This window comes from Podarcis vaucheri, assembly GCF_965113315.1.
Source record: "Podarcis vaucheri genome assembly, chromosome: 6".
NCBI classification, from domain to species: Eukaryota; Metazoa; Chordata; class Lepidosauria; order Squamata; family Lacertidae; genus Podarcis; species Podarcis vaucheri.
The window spans coordinates 25082727-25106783 of record NC_138764.1 but is presented as its reverse complement, the minus strand read 5'-3'; the positions used below and the strand labels follow the sequence as shown (position 1 = coordinate 25106783).

The following is a 24057-nucleotide window of genomic DNA, read 5'->3' as shown; positions in this document are numbered from 1 at the left end:
GGAGCTGAGCATTTTTTCCAGCTTGAAAGTCACATTCCCTCCTGGGTAACTTTGCAAGGGCAGTTTCCCAGTGGCAGGTGGGGCAAGAGGCAAAAGTCAGTGGAATGTAAATATCAACTTTGTAAAATGTGCTAGTTTTCTACACACAATCACACAACCCTCTCTGTCCTCTATCCAGATAACCGAAAGGCTGTGTAAATCAGTCTTGAATGTCAGAGGTAAGATAACATCATATACATTACAATGAGTAAGTTGAGATCCCTGCATTGCAGAGGGTTGGACTCAGTGTTTCCCAACTTTTGGTCTCCAGTTGTTTTCAGACTACAATTCTCATAATCCGTGACCACTGGTCTCGCTAGGGATGATGGGAGTTGTAGTCCAAAAACAGCTGGAGATCCAAGGTTGGGAAACACTAGACTAGATGACCCCCATGGTCCCTCCTAACTCAACAATTTTGTGGTTCTATGATTCTAATATTGACAGTTCATGAATGTCCATATTCGTATCGAATTTTGTGAATGCCTGAAAACTCAGAGATATGTCAGTGAATAGTGACAGTCATTTTAAATGTGTTGTGGGGGGGGGTTATTGGTTTGTTGTTCTTACTTTTACTGTGTATATTGTAGTTTTATTTTGCTGATCGCCCTGAGATCTGTGGATGAAGAGCAGTATACAAATTTAATAAATCATCATCATTTAAATGGGATTATCAGAAATTACTGGTGTATGTCCCAAATGTGGGGAAACATATCTAGTGTTGGACACAGTGAAATTCATCTGGCATAATCAAAATTCACATGTGAATGTCACATTCACTAAATTTTTTGGCACTAACTAACACAAACGGGGGGGGGGGGGAATCACACCTGCAAGTGGAGCTCAGAGCAATGCTCATTTTCAAAAGTATATATTTAAGGTCCTTGGTATTCAGAAGCATATTGCTTCTAAGTAGGGTCTGACAGCAAGATGTCCCAGAAACTTTGAAGCAATGGAAAGATCAGATAAGTGTTAATCCGTGCAGTTTCCTACTGGCTCTGATATCTTCTGTGAGCACATCCCAATAATACCTTCAGCCAAGTGACTAACATCCATCATGTGCAGCTAACTCTCACATTCTCCCTTCCAAGAACAAGAAAATGAGAAACAGGCTTTGGACTGGAATGTGTGTTTGGGTGCTATTATTGCTGGCCCAAGGCATTCTGCTGCCTGCAGCAAAGCCCCTCCCCACCCCCAAATAACAAGGGCCAATGCTTGTAAAAGTATTGCTGCACTATTCAAACACATCCTACTTTTATCTGTTCGCTTTCCCCAGCCAAGTGTTTCCTGAAGCAGATTGTATCACCTACCTGCTGACCCTCAGCACTATTAAAGTAAAATGTGGTTTGTAAACTGGGGAGACCGGGGGGGGGGGGAATTGGCCTCGCTTGTGATATTTGGATTTTATTGTGGCTTGTGGATATTCAGATTTGGGTTGAGAGACTAAAACATAGGAAGACAGAGAGCTGTCTTAGACTGAGCAAGAGGCATGCGGTATTATCTACGTTGATTGGAAGCTGCTATCCAGGTTTCAGACTGTGCATTCCCAGTGCTACCTGAAGATGTGGGGTAGAACCTGGGACATTCTGAATGCAAAGCTGATGATGTACCACTGAGCAGCAGCAGCCTCCCCCCACAATAGACCCTTCCCTTCAAAAGTTGCAATGAAGATGTCTTCGGTTTGCTTGGTCTCAAGCACGTGCATGCTATTGCAGTTTGACAACACAAATCAGATGCAACATGAATGCTCAAGGCTAGCTGTGCAAGTGGTTCACAATGCCTACAACCACTGCAGGTTTTGGGTACAAAATAGAATGAAAATGACTGGCCAAAGCAAAAATTCAGTTTTTATTTTTGAACCCAACTTCAAAACAGGAAATGAGTGCATTGCCTATTTCTATTTCTTCAGTCTGATAGTTGGGTCTGTATTGCCTTTGAAGGAAACCATATCTTAAGAAAGGTTCATTTCTCTTCATTAATTAAATTATAGGAATCTGTGAGACGGTGCCCTTTCGTTCCTTGTGCCTGATCATATGTAAACAAGGTTTTGACAGAAGAGCGGCTAAAGTTTATCTTTCTCTTACAGAATCAAACTGTCTATACAACTTAACAACCGCCCAAAATGAAATAAATAAATGAGTATGATAATTGAAAGGGACTTTTGGAATAACCTCTGGGTTCCTACCTAGGTAGTGAATCATGTGATGGCTATTAAGGGGAAACCAAATTATTTCCAAAGTAGCTTTTGTACTTGCCATGTACATGTTTTGTTTTGTTTTTCTAAAATAAGCAGTATCATTGCAATGGTTAATTCATTTGCCAACAGACCATAAGGGTTCAAGGCAAAAGCAATGTTGTACCCAGGTCAGGAGAAGCAGGCAATGTACGTGGTGCTAGCAGATGGATGTGTGCTGCTGCATTCATACATGCAGAGGCAAAACTTGAAGGGATTCTATTCTTTAAGCCCACTCCACCCTCACTCAGATTTAGGATAAAATTAACCAGTTGCTTCAGGGCTGAGTAGGAATTTTGGCCTGCTCACCAACTGGCGTAAAAGCAAACTTGGAAATACATACCCGGGTGAAGAACAAAGGGTTTTTGAAGCCAGAATGAGTTCGGATAAGACTAGTAAAATTCTTTGAGGGAAAGTTCACACACACACACACACACACACACACACACTAAAATGAGTTATCGTTCCATTTCAAGTCAAGAAACATAAAGAGTAAACGCCACTGAGTAAAGCAATGCTTACTTCTCAGTAAACATGCGTGAGACTTGACTAAAGAGTTCTTTGCAAATAAAATATCATTCTCTCGTGATCACAGTAAACTTACTACACTGTACAGATGTCTACATCCTCAAGATAATTGTTATTTAATGTTCATTTTCCTCTGGCTGGACAGTGATTTTTTAAAAATATAGGTATGTTACCTGTCCAAAGTTGCTGAGCAAGATTTAAAGCATGGCAGCACAATTCTAACCATGTCTACTCAAACATAAGTGCCACTCAATGGTGCTTACTCCCAGGTAAGTTGGTACAGGATTGCAGCCTCAATTTAGATTCTGTTCCGTATTTACTCCCATCTTTCCTAAAGAGCAAGACAAAAAATACCTTCCAAGTTTGTCTCAGGTTTCTTATGTGCTAATGCAAATGTACTTCCTCCGAATTAAAAAAATCCAATTAAACAGAACTCAAAATCTTTCCATCCACTATGCTTCCTTTTTTCTCACTAGCTGTCATATTAAGATGTTCCCCTCTCCAGTTTGTGCTACAAACACAAGCATGGTCTCTTGGCTGCCTATACTTGTAACCATCTGTTGCAATGGCAACATGCCCAGTTGAAAGGAGCTTGCTTCATTTCTCAAAGACAGAGGTGCTAAGAAAGGTTTGGATGGACAGGTGACAGCTTTGACATCTCTCTACAGACAGGTTTTTCACCTTGAGGCATATTTTTCTCCATGTCCTAGTTTGACAAGATTACATCTGTTGGCAATCAAGGTCCATAATTCCCCTCAACAAAGTGTTTCAGTACAGCAGAAGATCACCGGCATTTTCCTTTGCCAAGAGAAAGATTATTTCATAACCAGAACTCTGCCAAATAGCATATCCGAATACATATAGCTTCCAGACATACTGTTCTGATAATCTCATAGAACCATAAAGGATTCAGTCTGATGCTAAAAAAACACAGTCAGTCCAATCACATCACTGGCTGCACATAGCCAATCAGGCTCAATGTAATTGCTAAAAGTGCCTAATGAGAAGCTCCGCAGCCATATTACGACAGCAAGAGCAGTGGCAGGAGAAGAAAATAAATGCGAGGAGAGGAGGGCTGATGTCCGAGTCTCCAGCTGGAATGGGTAGGACATGAAATACAGACTTTTGCCCCTCCCCGAGCCCATGCCAAGTCAAGCCCAGGCATCTCCAGAGATCAGACACAGCTTAGCATGAGTTCATTTGTGTTCCCAGCCATAAGAGCTGGTTGCCAGTGCTGATTCTTTCCCTGACCCGCACTTAACTAGCAACAGTGAGAGCTTATGGCTCAAGTCTCCATTAGGCTTTACCGTACTGCCAAGGGCTATTTGTTTTAATGGACAGAGACAACTATATATGCACGTGAATTTGATAGGCTTGCCTTTAGATGTCAGGTGAACCAAATTTCTCCCCCATCCCTACTGATGAGGTAATGGAGGGTGATGAGACAGGATTCCCATTCATGGGGAGGAGAGATTCCACAGTGTCGCGATACAAAGGCAGAACCACTAACAGAAGGAGAAAACCACTTTGTCTTCATAGCACAATCACTTAAGGACAGGTGCAATGTCATCTACTACACCAGGGGTAGTAAACCTGGCTGTGGACCTCCAGGTGTTGCTGGACTCCAACTCCCATCAGCCCCAGTCAGCGTAGCCAATGGTCCTGGATGATAAGAGCCGAGAGTCCAGCAGCGTCCCCTGGTCTACCTAATCTGGAAACTTCAAGACTTCAGGAAGTGCTAGTTGGTATTATTCCACTAGGAGGAAGCAGAAGGAGAACCTTCCTTTTCCACGATACCCAGTCAGTATAGAAAGCCTATTACTGGTAAATATCACATTTTAAAATTAAAACAAAAACAAAACAAGGAGTATGCTAAGACAACATCAGGAAAGCCATTTGCGCTTTCTGATACACCCTCAGGTCATTTTCCAAAACATAAATGAAAATGCTGGGGATGTTTCTTTTGTCCAAAGCAGCGCTAAGTAGCTTTCGGGGCTAATTAGTTGCCTAGGTTAAAAAAAACAACACCCCAAACCACCCTACGGTAATTTTCCCATGTGCTTGGAAATGCTTAGATAGGCTTTTTTCACCTTCCAGTGTAGTCTTAGAGAACAGCAGTAAATCAGCAGGGTTATGGAAAGAGCTAACTTTCAACAGAAACCCATTAGACATACCCATGTGATGTATCTCACTGCTTTTACTGTAATACTTTCCAGACAGTGCTTTTTAGTTCCTGGTTCATTAGGTATTATATATCCAGTCCTTGGGCAAGAAACATGCTGTGGGAAATGCCTTGCTCGCCCTGGCCCTGTTTCAGCTCCATGCGTGCACAGCGACAAAGGCTGGATACAGGTTGTTCCAGCCAGATACTCAGCAACAGCACTAATCAGTTGTTTGGCAGGGGACAGGAGGGAGACTAAGTCAGCCTCCATCTTCCCATCCTAAAGACCATCAGTCTGATCAAGGCTATGTATGCGCAGCTCTGGCTGGGGAAGGGCTCTAGCTCAGTTGTAGAGCAACTGATTTGCGCACAGAAGGTCCCAGACTCAATCCCAGGCATCTCCTGGTACGGCTGGGAATGTCTCATGCCTGACCATGGAGCAATCAGCAACCATGGAGATTTGCTGCCACCCAGGTAGATGGTGGAACAGTGCCCTGGCTCCGCATAATGCAGATCCCTATGTTCTGTTTGGGCTGGGGAATTGCACACAAAACGTGTACATGTGCGCACCTGATCCCTGTTTCTTCGTTACATTTCTCTTTAGTTATCCGTTATGATCAGAAGCCTGTGCTTTCTGACTGTGTAGTTTTATTAAGAGTTTAAAAAGAAAAATACAAATATTATTGTCAAATATCTAATTAATTCAGACATCCAAGCCAAGCCATCATCATGTAAGAATAATATATTTGGGGAAATTGGTAGGGACATCCAAACCTGGGACTTTTTGTATAGCAAAGCATGTGCTCTACCCCTGAGCCACAGCTCTTTCCCCTACACCAGTGGGTGGTGATTGCAGGTCAAATCCCTAGCCGGGAAGCTTTTTTAAAAGTTTTAAATCTGTATTGGCTCTCCACTGGCTTTTGAAGATGGACCTGTTTACAAACAGGTGTGCACACAGACATGCACAAACCTCAGAACCACTACACTCGCAGTAGCTCTGGAACTCAGTCTTTCATTCAGAAATTAGTTTTGGGAATAGATTTGCCAATGGACTTGAGGTTTTAGAAGTCTGCAGAGGAAATGAATGGAAAAGGCAGCAAAAAGTCAAGAAGCGAGTTTACATGGTGCTGTAGCACTAAGATGAATTTAAAACAAATGTTAACTAACATCTGGCTGTGCCATGCCGTTTGAGTCTCCATAAAAAAATAACACCTCTCTATTTTCAACAGAGATCCATGGTCCAGTGACCACTTTCCACACTTTCCATTGAAGAAGGTATGGATGGGGGTGGAGGCAGCTCAGAGCTCAGATTAGAACATTCAACAGTGTACAAGAGCTGAATGCAGTTGCTGAACCACAGAATTGGGAGGACGGGAGTGGGGTGGTTGCAGTCCTGTGCACAGCCTGACAAAGCAAGGGTTTCAGCAGGCTAAAGAGGGAACTGAAAAGCATAAGGCTGCATATCTTTTGGAAGTCCACCACCACCAAAGTACAATACAGTTTATTTGCTCTTCCTACAGAAAGCCCTGCAATGGGGCATTCTGGGTGTGGGGATTCTGTGCGTCCTAAGCTGGTCCCACTGCCATCAGTTGATGAAATTGGGCATGATGTGCAGGATGTGTCCTGCAATAGGGTTTCCCATGTCAACATAAGCAGGAGGAGTATTACATCCTGTACCAGTGCTTTTTTCTAAAATAAATAAATAAATGTTTAGGGCTACTCTCATTTTCCTACTCATATCGAAATACTGCCACTCAATGAGGCCAAACTTAGATTCACAAAATCTTTAGGGGTATGCGTACCCCTGCGTCCCTCCAGAAAAAAAGCACTGTCATTAGAAAATGCTATAGGGTTCCTTAGCGTCTCTCTTTTCACTCTCTGAATTAGGAAACATTTAGGATGAGAGCTACTAACATGCTCACTCATGACACCCTCTTTCCCCGTGAAACAATGGGGTGGCTCTAACAAACTTGAATTGCCTCACAGCAGTCCCGGTTCTAGGGATGCAGTGCATAGCCCTTTTGTTGTTGTTTGTTTCTTTTGCATGCATTGGGTTGAGTTCAGCTTGCAGTTTCCTTAACAGAATCTCTCAAAGGCTGCTGTGCTGAGGTCACTTCCTGCTTATTGAAGACAATAATGGCGCAGCCCTGAGAATGTCTCCAGCCAAAACCCAATTCTGCCCAAACATAAACTTCTTCATCAAAAGAATGCAAGCTGAATAGAAACATTAACTCAGTTAATAGCTATTTGCTGAACATTTGACAGGTCAACAGATTTAGCTGAAATAGCAAAAATTCTCCACACATCTTCAAATCTGCACCATATGTTTCTTTTGCATGATAGAATTGCAATAGTCATATTTTGAACTTCCTTGATGCTGCCATTTGCGTGTCGAGGTCCCCAAGCCACCCCCCAAATAACTCACAACGCACACTTAATTTTTGTTTAAGGTTTTTGGCATAATTTTGGCCACAACTTTATTTAAATACAAAACTGTGAGTGGTTGTTTAGGCATTGGTTAAGACTATCTGTCCCCCCGCCTGGGGACAGAACTGACTTCCGGGCACCACCAAAAGACAGTGCGGGGGAAAGCAAGTCGGGGAGAAATGGAGCTGAGTCACAGACCCTCAATTCTCATCCGCATGCTCCCCGAAGGCTTGCCGGCCTTAGTCCCATTCCAGGGATTGGACGAAAAGATGGCAAGCCCCAGGATTCCTTTAACGGAATTCCCTTTCCGCAGCAACCATGGAGGGGCAGGCCCAGCCTATCCTAACCCCTCCTACACCAATTTATAACCAATACCTAACCACAACCTTACAAGTTGTGATGATTTGCTATGCAGTAGGCAAAAACCAAATGGCCCAGCCAATCAGCCAGATGGACAAAATTCCTACCAGGCCCCTGCCCCAACGGCAGACGACCCCATGACAGGCATAGCAAGGTCAATGCAACAACCCCTTACTCAAGGGTGGGTGGGCGGGTGATCCGTTGCACGCAGCAAAGAGAAAGCTCCCGGCTGCCTGCAGAGTATTTAAACATTTTGCCCCTCCCACCAAAATTGCAACATAACTTTTACCCCAGCAACCCAGTGAACCAATCACTGCCCCAGGCCATCTTTAGAGACCCTACCTGGTAACAGAGGGGTGGCTCAGCAGACCCCACCACAACACGTGCTTTCCATGAAGGAGAACACGCTTTGTTCTGATCTGATGGGAAGATGAGTGCTTGCATTTCCCTTGGGGGTGGAGGGTGGGAAAGAAAGCCTGATGAAGAAGTTGGATTAGATTGTGTTCTGTACTACCAATCATCTGTTCAGGGGGAAGGAAAGAGAGAGAAGAGAGCTCCTCCTGAACAGATGATCAGTAATATGTAGTCTCAGCCCCTTGAGCAGGTTTTTTTAACCCAGGGAAATGTCCGCACTAAACTGATTTGCAAATGCTTTGTTTTGCTATTGGAAAGGGGAAATTGCATCCTGTATTAAACACACGTGTATAGATATATTTCTTATTGCACTAAATAAGGCCAAGTTTATCCTGGCCATGACTGTAGAGAAGGAGAAAACAGACTTTGGAAATCCGTTTAACAGTCTTGTGCGAACTCATCCAGGAAATTTGAGGTACGGCAGTCTCGTCTCAACTTAAAAAGGAGGTCTCTGTATATTCTCTCCCACACACAATGAAAAAAAGAAAACAAATGCCATTCCAAGCCAAATCAGGACAACTGTTAACCATAAAAAAAAGAAAATCCTCACAAAAGGAAATTAATGTGCATGGGAAACTGCACACAGGACACTGTGTGATGCCTTAAGTTTGTTGTGTGCTGGTTTTCACGTTTCCATCCTGTTTCCTACAGTATTATTTCTGCTAGGTTGCTCCTGTGTCTTCGCCTACTCACTCTTTCCCAGAATCTGATTCCAGTTCCCACTGTCTAGAAAATGGGATTGCCAAGATATTTGTTAAATCATCCGAACCTAAACATGAAGTCAGGATGAGAATATTTGCTTCAGGGATAATAATGAGGAAAGCAGTTGCACTCCTGTGTGGTTGATTTACAGAACAGATGAAGGCATTACGATTTATAAAAACCAAACTAGGTACCTCTCTTCTAGAAATAAGAGATTGTTCCATTAGCAAAACAGTGGAGATCTTGCAGTCCAGAAGTGAGGAGAAAGTATGCTTTAAGTAACCCATTACTTTTTGGTTTGACGTTGGTGCTTTAACTTTTTGTAAACCCAAATGTGTGTCCTGTTGGCACATAAAGCGGCAGATCACAATGTAGAGATTGTGGGATTGTCAATATTAAGGCCATTCTCTGTTGTTTTTAGGCACATCTGTTTGCTTTTTAAACAGTTTATTTTATTATTTTACTATTGTGTGTTTTATTATTTATGCTCCGTATCCTACCCTGCGATAAAAGGCAGAATACATATATTGTTTAATGAATTAAGCTAGAGAGGCATGTGTGCTCTGGCATGTCTGCTGAAATTAACGCGAAAGATGTCGCAAACAATAAACTTCTGTGCATGCATTGGAGTTTGTGACCTAGAAGAGATAAGAGGATAATCATTATTTATATACTGTACTGCCCATTTGGAATTGCTCGTTAGAGAAAATTCCTCCGGGATGCAAGATTAGATCAGCCAGACCCACTGGAATCTCTGTGGATAATTTTGTTCTGTTTGCAATCTTTGCACTTCCTCGGGCAGGTTGGTTAGCAGTAGCCCCCACGCATGTGCTTGCTCTGAAATTAGCATGGATCCCCAGCATCCCATCTCTGTAGGATTGCCGTGCACACGTGCATTATTAGTTGGAGAGCTTTATTTCAACAGTGCACTCCATTTTCAGAGAGCAAGTAAACGTACTTCAAGTGCCACCAGAATAATCTTTTGGGTCAATAATAGGCTCCCCGGCAGTAGGAAACGATGAACATGCATACTGATTTGCTGATCCTACTTGATCAGTGCATATTCATGTCAAGCACTTTCACATCTGGTGCACAATTGCCAGCTTCCTTCAGAATTCAGATTTTTTTAAAAAATTAATGGTGGTAACAACATAAAGAGTTAATGCGACTAAACTGCACTGCTCTTCTACACATTTTATTTATTGCTTAACAACAACAACAACAACAACAACAAATAATAATAATAATAATAATAATAATAATAATAATAATTAATAATAATAATAATAATATGCCACCCATCTGACTGGGTTGTTCCAGCCGTTCTGGACGGCTCCCAATAAAATATTAAAAGCACAATAAAACATTAACCATTCAAAACTTCCCTGTACAGGGCTGCCTTCAGATGCCTTGTAAAAGTCAAATTGTTGTTTATCTCCTTGACATCTGATGGGAAGGCATTCCACAGGGTGGACGCCACTACCAAAAAGGTCTTCTTCCCTGTAGCTTTGTTTCTCACAAGGGGGAACTGCCAGAAGGCCCTCGGAGCTGAACCTCAGTGTCCAAACTGGACGATGGGGGTGGAGAAGTTCCTTCAGATATACAGGACTGAGGTCGTTTGGGGCTTTAAAGGTCAGCACCAACACTTTGAATTGTGCTTGGAAATGTACTGGGGACATAGAATTCATCCAGTGAGATACAGTGGTATTTCATATTGAAATGCACCATCTTCCTACCTATGGTCTTCCCTGCAGAATATTACATATTACATTTGGATAACAAAATTTCTTACAAAAGATTTTATTTGCAAAATCCTACACTGTTTGCAAATTAGGAAATGGCAGGTGTAATTATTTGGTCCTTTGGTTGCTGATATAACAAGTTGCATTTATTTTCTCAGATTGCAGCAATATGATGAATGTGCAGTGCAAGAGAATCTTCAAGACGGCATGAAGTTGAAACCAGGAAAAATGGCAAATATTAAATAAGGAAAATCTGAGGTACGTCTCTACCTGCCACTAAAGGTGAGGTTGGTGTAGACTGATGTCAGCTGAATGAAAAACAAAAGGGCTTGCAAAACACTTTCCATTCTCTTTTACTTTTCTACCTATTCCTACATTTGCCTATGGCCATTCACTTGGTCAAAACCTTGGCAATATCCGATACCTGGATTTTTCATCGGCATCTTTGAAAACTGAACGCAGCAGCCAACAACAAATCAATCTGATATGTAGAACAGAATAGACACCATTCTTGAAAAAGAGATGTGTAACTGAGTGAATGGAAATTTTGAAACCAGTTGTAGTAGTGCAGATGTTAATGTTGTTGGGGGTTTTTGTGCGAGAATATAAACATAAGAAAAGCACTGCTGGGTCAGGCCAATGGTCCTTTGAGTCCACCATCTTGTTCTCATGGAAGCCAACCAGATGCCCATGGGAAGTACAGAAGCAGGACATGAGCTCAACATCACCCTCCTCACCTGTGATTCCCAGCAACTGGGAGAGTCTTACACATTGTAATAGAAACAAAGAAAAGGGGACATGGGTGGCGCTGTGGGTTAAACTACAGAGCCTAGGACTTGCCGATCAGAAGATCGGCAGTTCGAATCCCCGCAACGGGGTGAGCTCCCGTTACTCGGTCCCTGCTCCTGCCAACCTAGCAGTTCGAAAGCACGTCAAAGTGCAAGTAGATAAATAGGTACCGCTCCGGCGGGAAGGTAAACGGCGTTTCCGTGCGCTGCTCTGGTTCGCCAGAAGCGACTTAGTCATGCTGGCCACATGATCCGGAAGCTATACGCTGGCTCCCTCGACCAATAAAGCGAGATGAGCATTGCAACCCCAGAGTCGTCCGCGACTGGACCTAATGGTCAGGGGTCCCTTTACCTTTACCTTTAAACAAACAAAAATAGTTCAAGTGCATGGTTTCCAAACTGATCAAAATAATATTTAGGAGCAACCCAGTTTCAGCCTTGCTGGGCAGCAGTGGCCTTTTTCCAAAATGGCTGCTTCAGTGATGGAAACTGCAAAAATGCTATATATATAAAAGAGCCCCGGGGCGGCAAACAACAAACTAGCAAAACAATACATTTTATAATAATATAAAGACATTAGGAGCATCTAAAAACATGTAAAATTTATAAATGAAGTTATTCCAATGTAATACCAGCTTTCAGATGTAACAAGATGTAGAATAATAACATATGTTCTTTTGGTGCTTTATGCTTTGAGGGTGTATTCGCATGAGTGCACTGCATACCAAAATTTCATCAGTGACATTGACATGTACATGACCACAGATGTCTTCATTGCAATTCATTCTTCTGACACGGACATTTTCCAGAACAGTCTGTTTTACATCCACAGTAATCCTAAACCTGTGAAAGAGTAATCCAATGTGGTTTCCATCCCGTTGCTCCAATTATAACCCCTGTGCTGACAGGGGCTGCAAGTAACCACGTCTTCACCCCCATACACATAGCTGTCAACATTCCCCCCTTTTTAAGGGAAATTCCCTTATTCCAAATAGGATTCCTCGCAAGAAAAGGGAAAAGTTGACAGCTATGCCCATACATGAATAGCCTAGTAGACGGCAGTGCATGATATGTTATTGCAACATTTCTTTTATTGATTGAATGTATTTGATGGAACTACCATGTGAAAAGGGACGCGGGTGGCGCTGTGGGTTAAACCACAGAGCCTAGGACTTGCTGATCAGAAGGTCGGCGGTTCGAATCCCTGCGACGGGGTGAGCTCCTGTTGCTCGGTCCCTGCTCCTGCCAACCTAGCAGTTCGAAAGCACGTCAAAGTGCAAGTAGATAAATAGGTACCGCTTCAGCGGGAAGGCAAACGGCGTTTCTGTGCGCTGCTCTGGTTCACCAGAAGCGGCTTAGTCCTGCTGGCCACATGACCCGGAAGCTGTACGCCGGCTCCCTCGGCCAATAAAGCGAGATGACCCCAGAGTCGGCCACGACTGGACCTAATGGTCAGGGGTCCTTTACCTTTTTTACCATGTAAAAAGCAGCACTTGCCTCTCTTCATTCAGTGATATATATTCAACACAGTTGTACATCAGTGCAAAGTACCTTTCAATCCTACCTAAAAATATGTATTGAACTCCATGAGTTTCAACACTGAAAATCTGAGTGTGTCTGAAATCCTGAAGACTGACTACATGTCCCATGCTGTGAGGTCCTGCTTCCTGCAAATGATGACGTGGCGTCTCAAACTATGGATTCATGAAAGAGAATCAATGCCTTGGTCATCTTCTCACCAAGTTTCATAGCCATATCACAAACATCTCTGTGTGTAAAGTGCTTTGCCAGACCAAAGCCACAGTTTAACAGAAATCTGCAAAAAGAATAAAATGGTGAGGGCTTCAGTGTAAGATTCAAGAGTCCTGATCTGTTTTCTCAAGCAATTATCAGTGAAAGCAGCATCTTACATGAGGAACATTATTCTTGATTTCTTCATGGTTGTATGGGGTGACAGTACTAATGTCAAAATGATGGATGGTGGAAATTGCTGGCTAATCAAGATTATTTTGTAGATACGCCTTGAGATAATCTCTACAAGAACTTTGAACAATTCAGTCTTGTTTTCAAAATCCATAGCAGTTGATGGACAGAGGTGTCTCATACTCGCATCACATTCCATGCAACATCGGTTGACTAGTATGCATGACTAGAAAACCAGTTCATCATACCCCTGACACTGAAGAGCAGTCCCAGCATTGAGTACACTTATCTATCCAGGACCATCAATAGCTACTGCATTAACATCAGGGCAAGTGTTATCCATGTTTGAAAAACAAAGACACTTTACCATCAGCCTAAACTTGAGTTCTCCAAATACTAAAATAGGTGGTGATCTCTGCTGTCTTTACTGGTAATTGCATATTCTTTCCATGACTTGTCAATGACTGCTGGGGCTCAACAGGGTAAATGGGATATGGGAGTGCTCTGCAAAATGTAAGTATAGCAGGCAGCCAAGGTAGTTCACTGATGATCTTTCAGTGTATGGCCAGTGACACCAATATATATATATAACCCCTTTAAGAAGGGGACCCTGGAATCGCCGCCGCTGGGGGGTGAGTCTCCACTTCATGCCCCCCCTATAGGGAAGAAAAGACTGAAGGATTCCACCCAAGGCCATAACTGCCAAAGTTGTGACGAATTGCTACGGGGCAGACAAAAGCTGCCAATGCAGGAAAATTTCTTCCTGGTCCTTCAACAGCAACCAGTCAAAGACCATAGCAGCGCCTGCTAAACAGGAAGAAAAAGTTAACCTGCAAACAAGAAACATTAAACAAAGGTAAGGTAGGGAGGAGGAATCTCCAGAGTCAACTGCCTGGCTATTGTTGGCTCCACCCCCTATTTATAAATGGGGCTGGCCCCACCTCCCAGCAAGAAACTTGATTACTGAGGCTGGGCGTGAACCTCCAAAAATTAACACTGAGAGGCAAGCCAGCCCCCGTTTGCCAGTAAGCTCCCTGGGAACTGTAGCACCATGCGCAATCCCGCAAAGGGCACCCACAATGTAAAGTGTGAATGCTCGTTATATCAATCGGTTTGTGGTTTCTTATTTTGGTACAAGGTTTCATTGTTAGATAAGAAGAAGAGTTTGGACTTGATATCCCGCCTTTCACTCCCCTGAAGGAGTCTCAAAGCGGCTAACATTCTCCTTTCCCTTCCTCCCCCACAACAAACACGCTGTGAGGTGAGTGGGGCTGAGAGACTTCAAAGAAGTGTGACTGGCCCAAGGTCACCCAGCAGCTGCATGTGGAGGAGCGGAGACGCGAACCCGGTTCCCCAGATTACGAGTCTACCGCTCTTAACCACTACACCACACTGGTTTCATTGTTAGATAAACCACCACTTGCCTCTATTGATGCAACTTCAGACGCGACGCTGCTGTGCTTTCTCTGCATCGCACAGTTGAATCATAGGCACTGCAAAATGATGAATGCTGAACACCAAGAAGCATCGTCTGTGATACTACTCACGCCTTACAAAGCCATCTCTATGAGAGCTGTGAATACAGTGTATTTCCACAGTCTGGTATAAATCATCTTTCCCCAACTTGGTGGTGCTTTGTGCTGCAGCTGAAACTCCCATCAGCCCCAACCACCAACGTCAGGAAAGATGGAAGTTGACTTCCAATTATATTTGGAACACACCTGCTTAGAGGAGGCTAGTAAAAATGGATCACTAAAGGAGTTTTGGACAAGCATCACAACACACTGTTTTTTTCAGTTTCTGCTAGATGCCGGGCTTCCTGTTCACACACACGTTTGAGATTGTTTCCCCAATATCACAGATACCAAGAACACATACCATATTTGAAACTGTGCAGCAAACCAGGAATAATTGAAATTAGTTTATTCTTGTAATACATAGCATTGTAGTTGCTTATCCTGTCCACACCTTGTTCTTTGAACTGGACTCCCCCCCCCCCAAGACTGGCCACATAAAGTGCCATTTCTGTGTCCATTGTTTGAGACGTATGACATCTCTATAGAATTTTGTAATGCAGACAAGATGATAAATGGCACGATTTGCCACTAATTCCAACCTGATGGGAACTTTGATGTCCCTCAGCTAGGTGGGGAGTAAATGCAATGCTGGAAAAAAAATGTTATATTAGAGGAGAAAGTGATAGATAAAATACATGTGTTAGTGAAGATAACATATAAAGTGCATTATATCAGGGGAAATTGTTTTCCAAAATGTGCATATCAGGCAAAACAGCATGCAAAAGTGTACATATTAGGAGAAAAGTGTACTAAAATGCTGGTGATTTTCATGAGGGCTTTAAAGAAAATCACAAGCTAATGCAGTGAACTGTACTTGAGGTTGGCAAAATGAGAAAACGAGAGAAATTGGCAATGGCATATTTGTCCATCTGTACCCTCAACTCTGTCATAACCTTTCAGACTCGATATTTAAGATTGAACCTCAGTGCTTTTGTCCGTTTAACTTTGACCCCTTACGTCAGAAAAGGGAACCTTGAAGATCGACTAACATTGCCTACTAATTAAAAACACTAATTTAATCACAAACTAAAATTGCAAATAAATTAATAATAATTAAGAAACCAAGCACTTTGAAATGAATAATATAAAACCAATGCAATAAATATCAGCAAAGCTGTTATAAATTAGAATTGATTCTATGCCAATTTGTCATCAGCAGGCAGAAAGCTACATTTGAACCAAATCCCAATACTTCTACTGGTTGCAAATTAACTTCCATCTTTGATGTGCAGCAGACAGTTGCTTTGGGTGCTATTTCTTGTGCAAATCGACTGTTTGAAGCACAGCATGGGCAGTTGCATTTATGAAGTTATACTTTGTTATGTCTTTCCCTCAGCCACAAAAGTATTAAGTTTAATAGCATATTTATATTAAAGTGTAGGAAGAAACCACCAAACCACCGACTCTAAAACCTGAAAGCACTGCATTTCCAATAGTTAGTTTAAGTACTGTGAATAACTGCCGCAAACATATGGATGGAAATTAATTTTAGGGTTGAGTTGAAATTTCTTGGAAAATAATATTCTGATAAATTATCTGATTAATTCCTTTGCCGGGGGTGGGGTGTCCCTGAATCCTCCCCTCTGTGGTATGCTTTGGCCCAGTTCTTTAGTTCAGTCCGTAGAGCATGAGACCCTTAATCTCAGGCAAGACTTACATTTTCTAAAGGAAGCTTCCTCCCCATTTCCCACTACCTGTAATAAGCTTAACTGGTTAACTGTTTGTTAACCATGTTGGTGACTGGTGTTGGTACGGATGAGTTTTTGATGTGATAGTTCTTAGAAATTTTCTGCTGATTTTATTTTTTTGCTCCCACGCAAACTGTTGGAGAACATATTTCAGCCATGTGGCAGCCATTCACTTGCATGGAAAACAATTGGGATGAAGATAATCCTACTTACTCTGCCTGATGATCCCAGCTTTGAAAAATAATTCTCCTGTTTTAAATACCCAGCCTCTTCACCAGTATAGCTCTGGTCTGAGATTTATTTCATGGTCATATTAGAGTATGACAGAATTTTGGACGGAGGAAAAATCTCCTGCCTTTCTAATAGTAGTAGTTAGTGTCACCAAATGTAATGGATTGGCACAAAGTTCAGCATGGACAAAATGAAGCAGTTATTCAAACAACATTTAATTAACATACAGAATTCATTACCACAAGTTATTATGGCCACTAGCTGAGATGCCTTTTATGAAGGAGTAGACAAATTCGTGAAGGATGGGCATTTAGCGAAATGGAACTACTAAATTGTACACTAGTGTTGAATGCTTCGTGCTGAGCAAGTGAACGTCATTAGCTTTGATGGCCTGCTTTAGTCTAGCCACCATTAGCAGCAAAGTTCCAGGGTGATCACTGGGTGACCTTGGCCCAGACTTTGTCTCTCAGCCTGCCCTACCTCAGACGGTTCCTATGAGAATTAAATGGAGCGGGTGAACCATGTTTGCCACCTTGAGCAAGGTGGAATACAAATGCAATCATCCGGTCGATCAAAAACTATTCATCTAGCCATGCAACGAAGGAAGCTCAACACTCACATTACCTCGTGGGCAGCTGTAATGTGCTCTGAATTTGCCAAGTTTGGGTTTTGTGGAATTGTAACTTAAGAGCTAAGCTTAAATTACTGTTGCCTCAGGGATGCCGTCTAAACCTTTCACAGTTACATTTGCAAGTTTTTACTGTGTGGAGTACAGCTATCACCCAGTATATTCTCCACCCTTCTAGCAGCCAACAGGAATGTGGTGCTGAGATTTCACATGGGGTGTAACCATCATAAGTGAGTAATTGCGTATAAACAGGCAGCAGAGCGAGGAAGTGGAGAACTTGTCACAGCTATCCTATTTTGGGTAGCATTCCCATGGAAAGAACAATGTGTGGTCCAGCGCTCTGTTAACATAACTTATTAATCTTTCTACAAGTGAATTACATAGAGGTGAGAAAGCAAAGAAAAAAGACGGGGTGTGAAACATCCCAAACTTACAGAAGTAATAATGAAATAGTTTCCTTCTCTGCAGAAGCTATCATGTTCAGTTACGAAGCAAAGTCTGCATGTGGAAACCCAATAGTGTCAGAGATAACAGTGCTAATTGGTAGTGTCCTCTGGGAATCAGCTTCACTGTGAAAGTCATTAATGTCAACAATCACCGCAATTAACTCTTGATAGAGCAAATCCTTCATGATTATTTCTTTATAGCCAGAGAAACTATTAGATCTCTCCAAAACGGTAGGCCCATTGCAGCCATTGCTAACCACCTTTACGTCTAATTTATTTCAACTTGAGTGATTCAATTACATGCATGTCATTGCCCTTGAAATCAGCAAGGCTTGATAGTGCTTAACGTTGCCTGAGTCATGCCAATTATTTTTATGTAAACAGTGCTATGCATTCATGTACCTGGTACTTTTCATGATAAGCAAAGGAGCTCCTGATTTCTGGAAATTATGGTGTCATCAGTGTCCTGTTTTATTTGATTTCTTCTACAGGAACAAATAAACCTACCTAGATGGTTTGTCAGACAATTTTACTCTCCCAAGGCAAATTCCCATACCTATTGGGGTGGCAAATATGCCCCTCCCCCTGCAAAAAAGCAATGTGTTGTTTCAGAAGAAGGACACTTAATTTTACTTCTCTAGATCAGTTTTTGTTTGAAAAGCCATGTGGAACATTCTTTTGCCTAAGACATTTCACCACCTGGGGCAAAAAAAGGGAACCCAAAACACAAGAATCAATTGGGATTTTCTGGATATATTTTATGCCAGTTGGATTTTTTTTTACCCCAACATATCATACCACTTGGGACAAAAGAAAGACCCCGAACCCAGGATTTGATTGATGGACTTATTATGTCTCAGGTGCTTTTTATCTACTTGGGGAGGGGGAAATGACTGAAATCGGGAAGATTATGTTTACTACTGTGAGAGTGCCAGTAGCATATAAAGGATTATGTTTTAGGTCTACTTTTGTGTCAGTTCTACAGTGAAAAGTACACCCAAGGTTGACAGCACCCCACCCCAATTCGTTGGAGAAAGGTTTTCATTATATATATTATGCATAGGATCTGCTTATTAAAGTAAACACAAAACATATATTTGAGTAAATTAATGGCCTTAAGTTCTTCTTGGCCTCCAGATAGATAGATGAATGAATGAACAACATTGTTTCATTTTAATTAACCATTTAAAAGATGTCGCTTGGCCTAGCAGTAAAGCAAATGTTCTCTGCAACACAGCGCCCATATTTTCAATTTAGGTCAAGCCATCAAAGGCGATGCAAAGGATTGAAGACGGAAGATGAGATGCTCTATTTCACATATTCGCCCTCTGGAAGAGCTGGCAAAAGCAGCCACTTAAATTAAGTACAGGTCATCAGACAAGATATTTTATCTATTCCTAAGACAGACAACTTCCACAGCCGAAATCCCCATGGCCTTTAAAGCAACACAATGAACTACTTCCTCGTGTACTCCTGTCAAGTCATGTTAGGTTCCTTCTTTTTTAGAAGTGATATTTCATGTACGCTTATGACCATATTGCTCAGAGCAAGGAAAAGTGTTTTGGTTTATTTATGACCTACTAACCTTAAATAAAGAACAAAAAAAAAAGTTTCAGCCAATCTGAATGTTCTCAGAAGCCCGGAGATATGAAATGAACATAAAATAAATCTGGCATTTGTAGTGCAGACCAGCAAAGGCACACATGGCCAATCCACAGGGTTTCTTAAAAAGAAGAAGATGGAAACCAGATGATGGAAGAGGCAGGGGGAGAAGTCATTGTTACCCAGTGCATAATGTGAAAGGCAGACCACAGAACTGAAAGTTTAGGAGAGAATAGGGATTTTCGAATTGCACTCAAGGTGAGAAATAACAGGAGAATGAATGGTAGTACTGAGCTTTCCAGTACTTTATTGGGGAGGCAAAATGGAAATGTGAAGCTCTATTGTTTGAAGACTGAATGAAATGGAACCGACATAACTAAGGGACACATTTGCCTGTTTGATACCAAGGAAGTAAGATACAGAATTAGGTGGTGGTGGGGAATAGAGTCACAGGAAGAAGACAGCTACTGAAAAATAAATACAGAAAGGAAGGGAATAACTGGAAGACGTTAAACATGACTGGTCCCAAACTATGAAGTCTGCTCTCTTTATTGGGACAATGGTGAACACATGCAGATGCGTTCAAAAGGCTATAAGGCACAAAAGACTTGCAGTGATGTGAATACTGAATAAGTCTGGCTGAGCTGAAACTACTCAGAAGTCTCAAGCAACCAGAAAGAGGAAAAGCTACCAGCACGGTTTTGTTTTGTTTTATTTTGACGAGGAAAGGTATGTCTTAATCTACTCAGAACAGCAACAAATTCTCTCTGGTAACAATCCTATACGTTGCAGCAGGGCTGGAGATGGCTTCAACAAGAAGGCAATTTTCAGCAGCATTTCCCACACCAGCCATACCACCCCAGCTCAATGAGTGGAGTCAGATGACTGAACTGTTCACATGACACTTGTGGTTAATTTACAATAGCCCCCTAACCCATTTGATTCTCATAACAATCGTGTGATGTAGGTTAGGGTGAGAAACACTGCCACCAGTGACTTAATGGCTGAGTATTTGAACCTGGTCTATGCCGAGCAGTCTACAGTTGTTTTATTCTTCTAGTTAGGCCGAGATGTCTACTAAAGTTTTGGCTTAGAAATAGAATTAAAAGCAATAATCCAATGTAGCCGTATGGGAAGGACATACTAGGAGCAGTTCCTTTGCTGCTTGAATCACCTTCTTGTGTGTAGTAGCATGCATTATTTTATTAAGAATGTTATTGTTGAAGCTATTTGGGCTTCAGCTTATACATTTGGTGGTTATTTGTTTTAACTGGCCTTTGTTTTTCAGAAAACTGTTAACACCCCTGCCATTGTTAGTTTTTATACTGCATTATTTTTATAAAGTTGTAGGCTTGGGTGGGCTATGCCCCAAAGGACAGCACATAAATCACTTTATAAATTAAAAATAAATGCGAACTAACTCAGAAAGTCCAAAATTGAAATAATGCCCTGAGGCATTAAAAACAGCTCTTGCTTAAACTTCCCAACATTTGTAGGAAACTTTGGTCAAAACCTAGGCGTGCTTGCTTGGGAGTAAGTCCCAATAAACTCAACAGGACTTAAATAACCAGGTGTGGAATTGGGCTGCTCCTCTTCTCCCATGACCCATTGTGATCGAAAACTACTTGAGAAGCTAATCTTCATCACCCTATCCTTGCATACAACAACCAAGTATAATTAGTAAGATAGTCCCCTCCATATAAATAGTTCTTAACAACAACAACATGAGAGGACAGGTTTACACCCTTAATGCGCTTACAATCCAAATATCAACACAATGGAGGAAACAGGGACGTATGAAGGCAGGGACCAGAAGGTAGAAAGTATTCAATTATGTTTCCCACAATTATGGAATTCCTTCACTTAGAAACTCATCTCAGACCAAGCCTGGAGATTTGCTGAAAGATGTTATGCTTTCTATTATGTTGTTTTTTTTTTGTGATCAGGGATAAGTCTGAACTGAGGCAGTTGGGGCCATGTGTATCTCAAATTAATATTGATATATATTTAATGTTTAACATTGAAATTGTGCTATTTTATATGGGATATTTAAAGAATTATTGTTACATTTGGGAGCACAAACGATGCAATGAATTGCCTGAAACTCCAGGATAGGAGTATGGGGAAGGGGGGAGAGATAACACAGTTGGGAACTCGGAAGCTGAGAGACTGAGTTGTGCACAGGGATGTCCCCATTCCAAATCTCTGTCTCTGTCTCTATCCTGACTTCATTCAGTAGCCTGAGGCAAGCTCAGTTCTCTAACTTGGGAAAAATAATAATGACCTGCCTTATACGGTTGTTGTAAGGGTCTATTAGATCATGTATGTTATGCTCTTAGAACAGCAAAGTGCTATATAAATGCTAGGCATTTTTGGATCTGAACAATGGACTAAAGCTGATACTATTCTGCACAATTTCCTTCCCAGATTTTGTTTTGTTTTGAAGAAAAGATAAACCAGGGGGGACGTTTTGATCTGATGTTAGACTTTCCTCCCAGGATTTGAGGGCTGTGTCGCCCACTATTCCGGTACCCGCAGTCCCTGAAATTACATTAAATGGCTCACAGGAATTGTTTACTGAGAATTGTTTGACGGAACAATTTAACGGGGTGGGCCAATGGTCAAGTGTTGCGGGACCACCAAATTAAAACTGAGTTTTCTATGGAACTGGAATCATTGCGTTTTCTTAAAATGTCTCTTTCCCCCCTCCCCTACTTTCAGACATTTGCGGATGGATACTGTGAAGTCTGTGGAGTTCTGCTTCTTGTGGTTGCTTCAGTGAACATTCAACGCTGTCGGTGAGTTTGGGATTAAAGTGAAAACCATCGACCGTTGATTGTACCCTCCAGCTAACCATCCTCCTCTTTGCTTCATGCGTGCAGACCTTTCGCTGAAGACAGCCACAAAACCAGCACACAAGATATTTGGGTTTCTCGGTGGGGGAGGGGAAGAGATGAGGGAGCCCATCTTCCCTTGCAGGGTTTTGCAAACACAAAAGGTCACAATTAACATTCATTGCTGTCGGTGGGTTTAACTATGTGGACAAGCTCACTGAACAATGAATGCAACTGTGGCCCCACTTTTTACAATCGCAGTCAAGAGGAATATTGCCTTTGAAACTAGCACCCAAGGTGGATCTCTTTGGCTGAAAACCTACACTTCTTAAATCAAGAGGCTCAGATAATTTCAAATTGGTCGCTTGTCTGTGTCGTGTAGGGCCAGGAAGACCTCCGAGGATGTCACTTCATTGAATTTCATGATTATGTCAAATAAAAGTCTTTGCTTTTTATCTACTGTTTATTACCTAGATTGGAGGTTCTTGACCTTGTTTTACCATGAATATTTTTTAAAAAACAACAACAACACTGATTTGCTGTCCTAAAGGACCTTCAATGTAATTAAGGCTAGTAACACTCACAGCAAAACTCATTACTGCCCTTACCTCGGAAAAAGAAGGTCAAACAAAAGAAGGAGGAACAGGACCCCAAGGGAACGTACCATGTTTTAAGATGTGTGGTGGAAGGGGGGCACAAAGGAAAATTCAGTGAACGAATGAACACAACTTTCTTTATTGTGCTGATTGGACCTAACGTAGGATCACAATGACCAATCAGGACACATGACGGGAGGGATTAGGGAGGAGCTTATCCCTCCTATGGAGGTCTTGCCTAAGCCCCTGAGAAAAAGTAGAAACATACTGCTTTATAACAAAACAGACACTAGTACATCTATGTGTAGCTCAGTATAGCTTGTTTCCTGGTCCTACCTGAAAATGCCAGGGATTCAACCTCAACCCTTTTACATTCAAATCTGTGCTTTACCATGAAGCTTTGGTCCTCTCCTAGATACACATTCATGCACAGTTTACATCAAAACAGAAGGGAGGAAGGAGTCTTTGTTTTCTTCCAGGAGGTTGTCTCATATCCCTAAACTACTTTAGAGGTGAAAGGCAATCCACGTGTGCTACTGTGACAACAGCTCATTTTAATTTTGTCCTAGAACAAGAGTATTCTTGTGATTTCGTGTTTTAATTTGCATATGTTATGCTTCAGAAGCTTGTGTCTGGGTGTTTTCTTTTTATATCAGATGGATATTTTTATTTGTACATAATTTGTTTTAAGGGTAGTTTCCTGACAGTAAGGTTCTATACAATTGACACCAACACTCCCTTTTTCAAAAGTATTGTAAGCCACTCCCTCCTCATAAAAAAAGCATCACTAGGTATTTTTATTTTTAAAAGAATTCAGGTAATATTTTCCAGATGGAAAGAGCGATCCATTGCAGAAGGTGCTGTTCAAATAATTGTAACAACTTGATTTTTGAGCCTGTTATTATAAATTGCTTAACTCTGTTGCATTTTCAAGTGTTGAGAATTATTTTCATTATGTATTACATTCTTTTCAAATATTTTTGATACTTACCGGAATGAAGAATGTCAGGTATTGAGAAGACAAATATCCTGCTGTTTAAGTGGAATTTTTAATGAATGCATCATTGGTATTTAGCAGTAATTGGTTAATGCATCAGAACGACAGCTCCAGATGAAAACGAATTTCTTTTATGATGAAAAG

The 24057-nt window shown here is 41.7% G+C and overlaps 1 long non-coding RNA gene across 1 annotated transcript in view; it reads left to right on the top strand.

The window, feature by feature from the left end:
- Positions 1–23842, top strand: part of LOC309533931 — a 97120-nt gene extending 73278 nt beyond the window's left edge. Inside the window, exons 3-4 of the long non-coding RNA XR_014220542.1 lie at positions 10762–10861; positions 22208–23842. This is a non-coding gene — a long non-coding RNA (uncharacterized lncRNA). The remainder of the gene's footprint in view (positions 1–10761; positions 10862–22207) is intronic.
- The last annotated feature ends 215 nt before the right edge of the window (positions 23843–24057 follow it).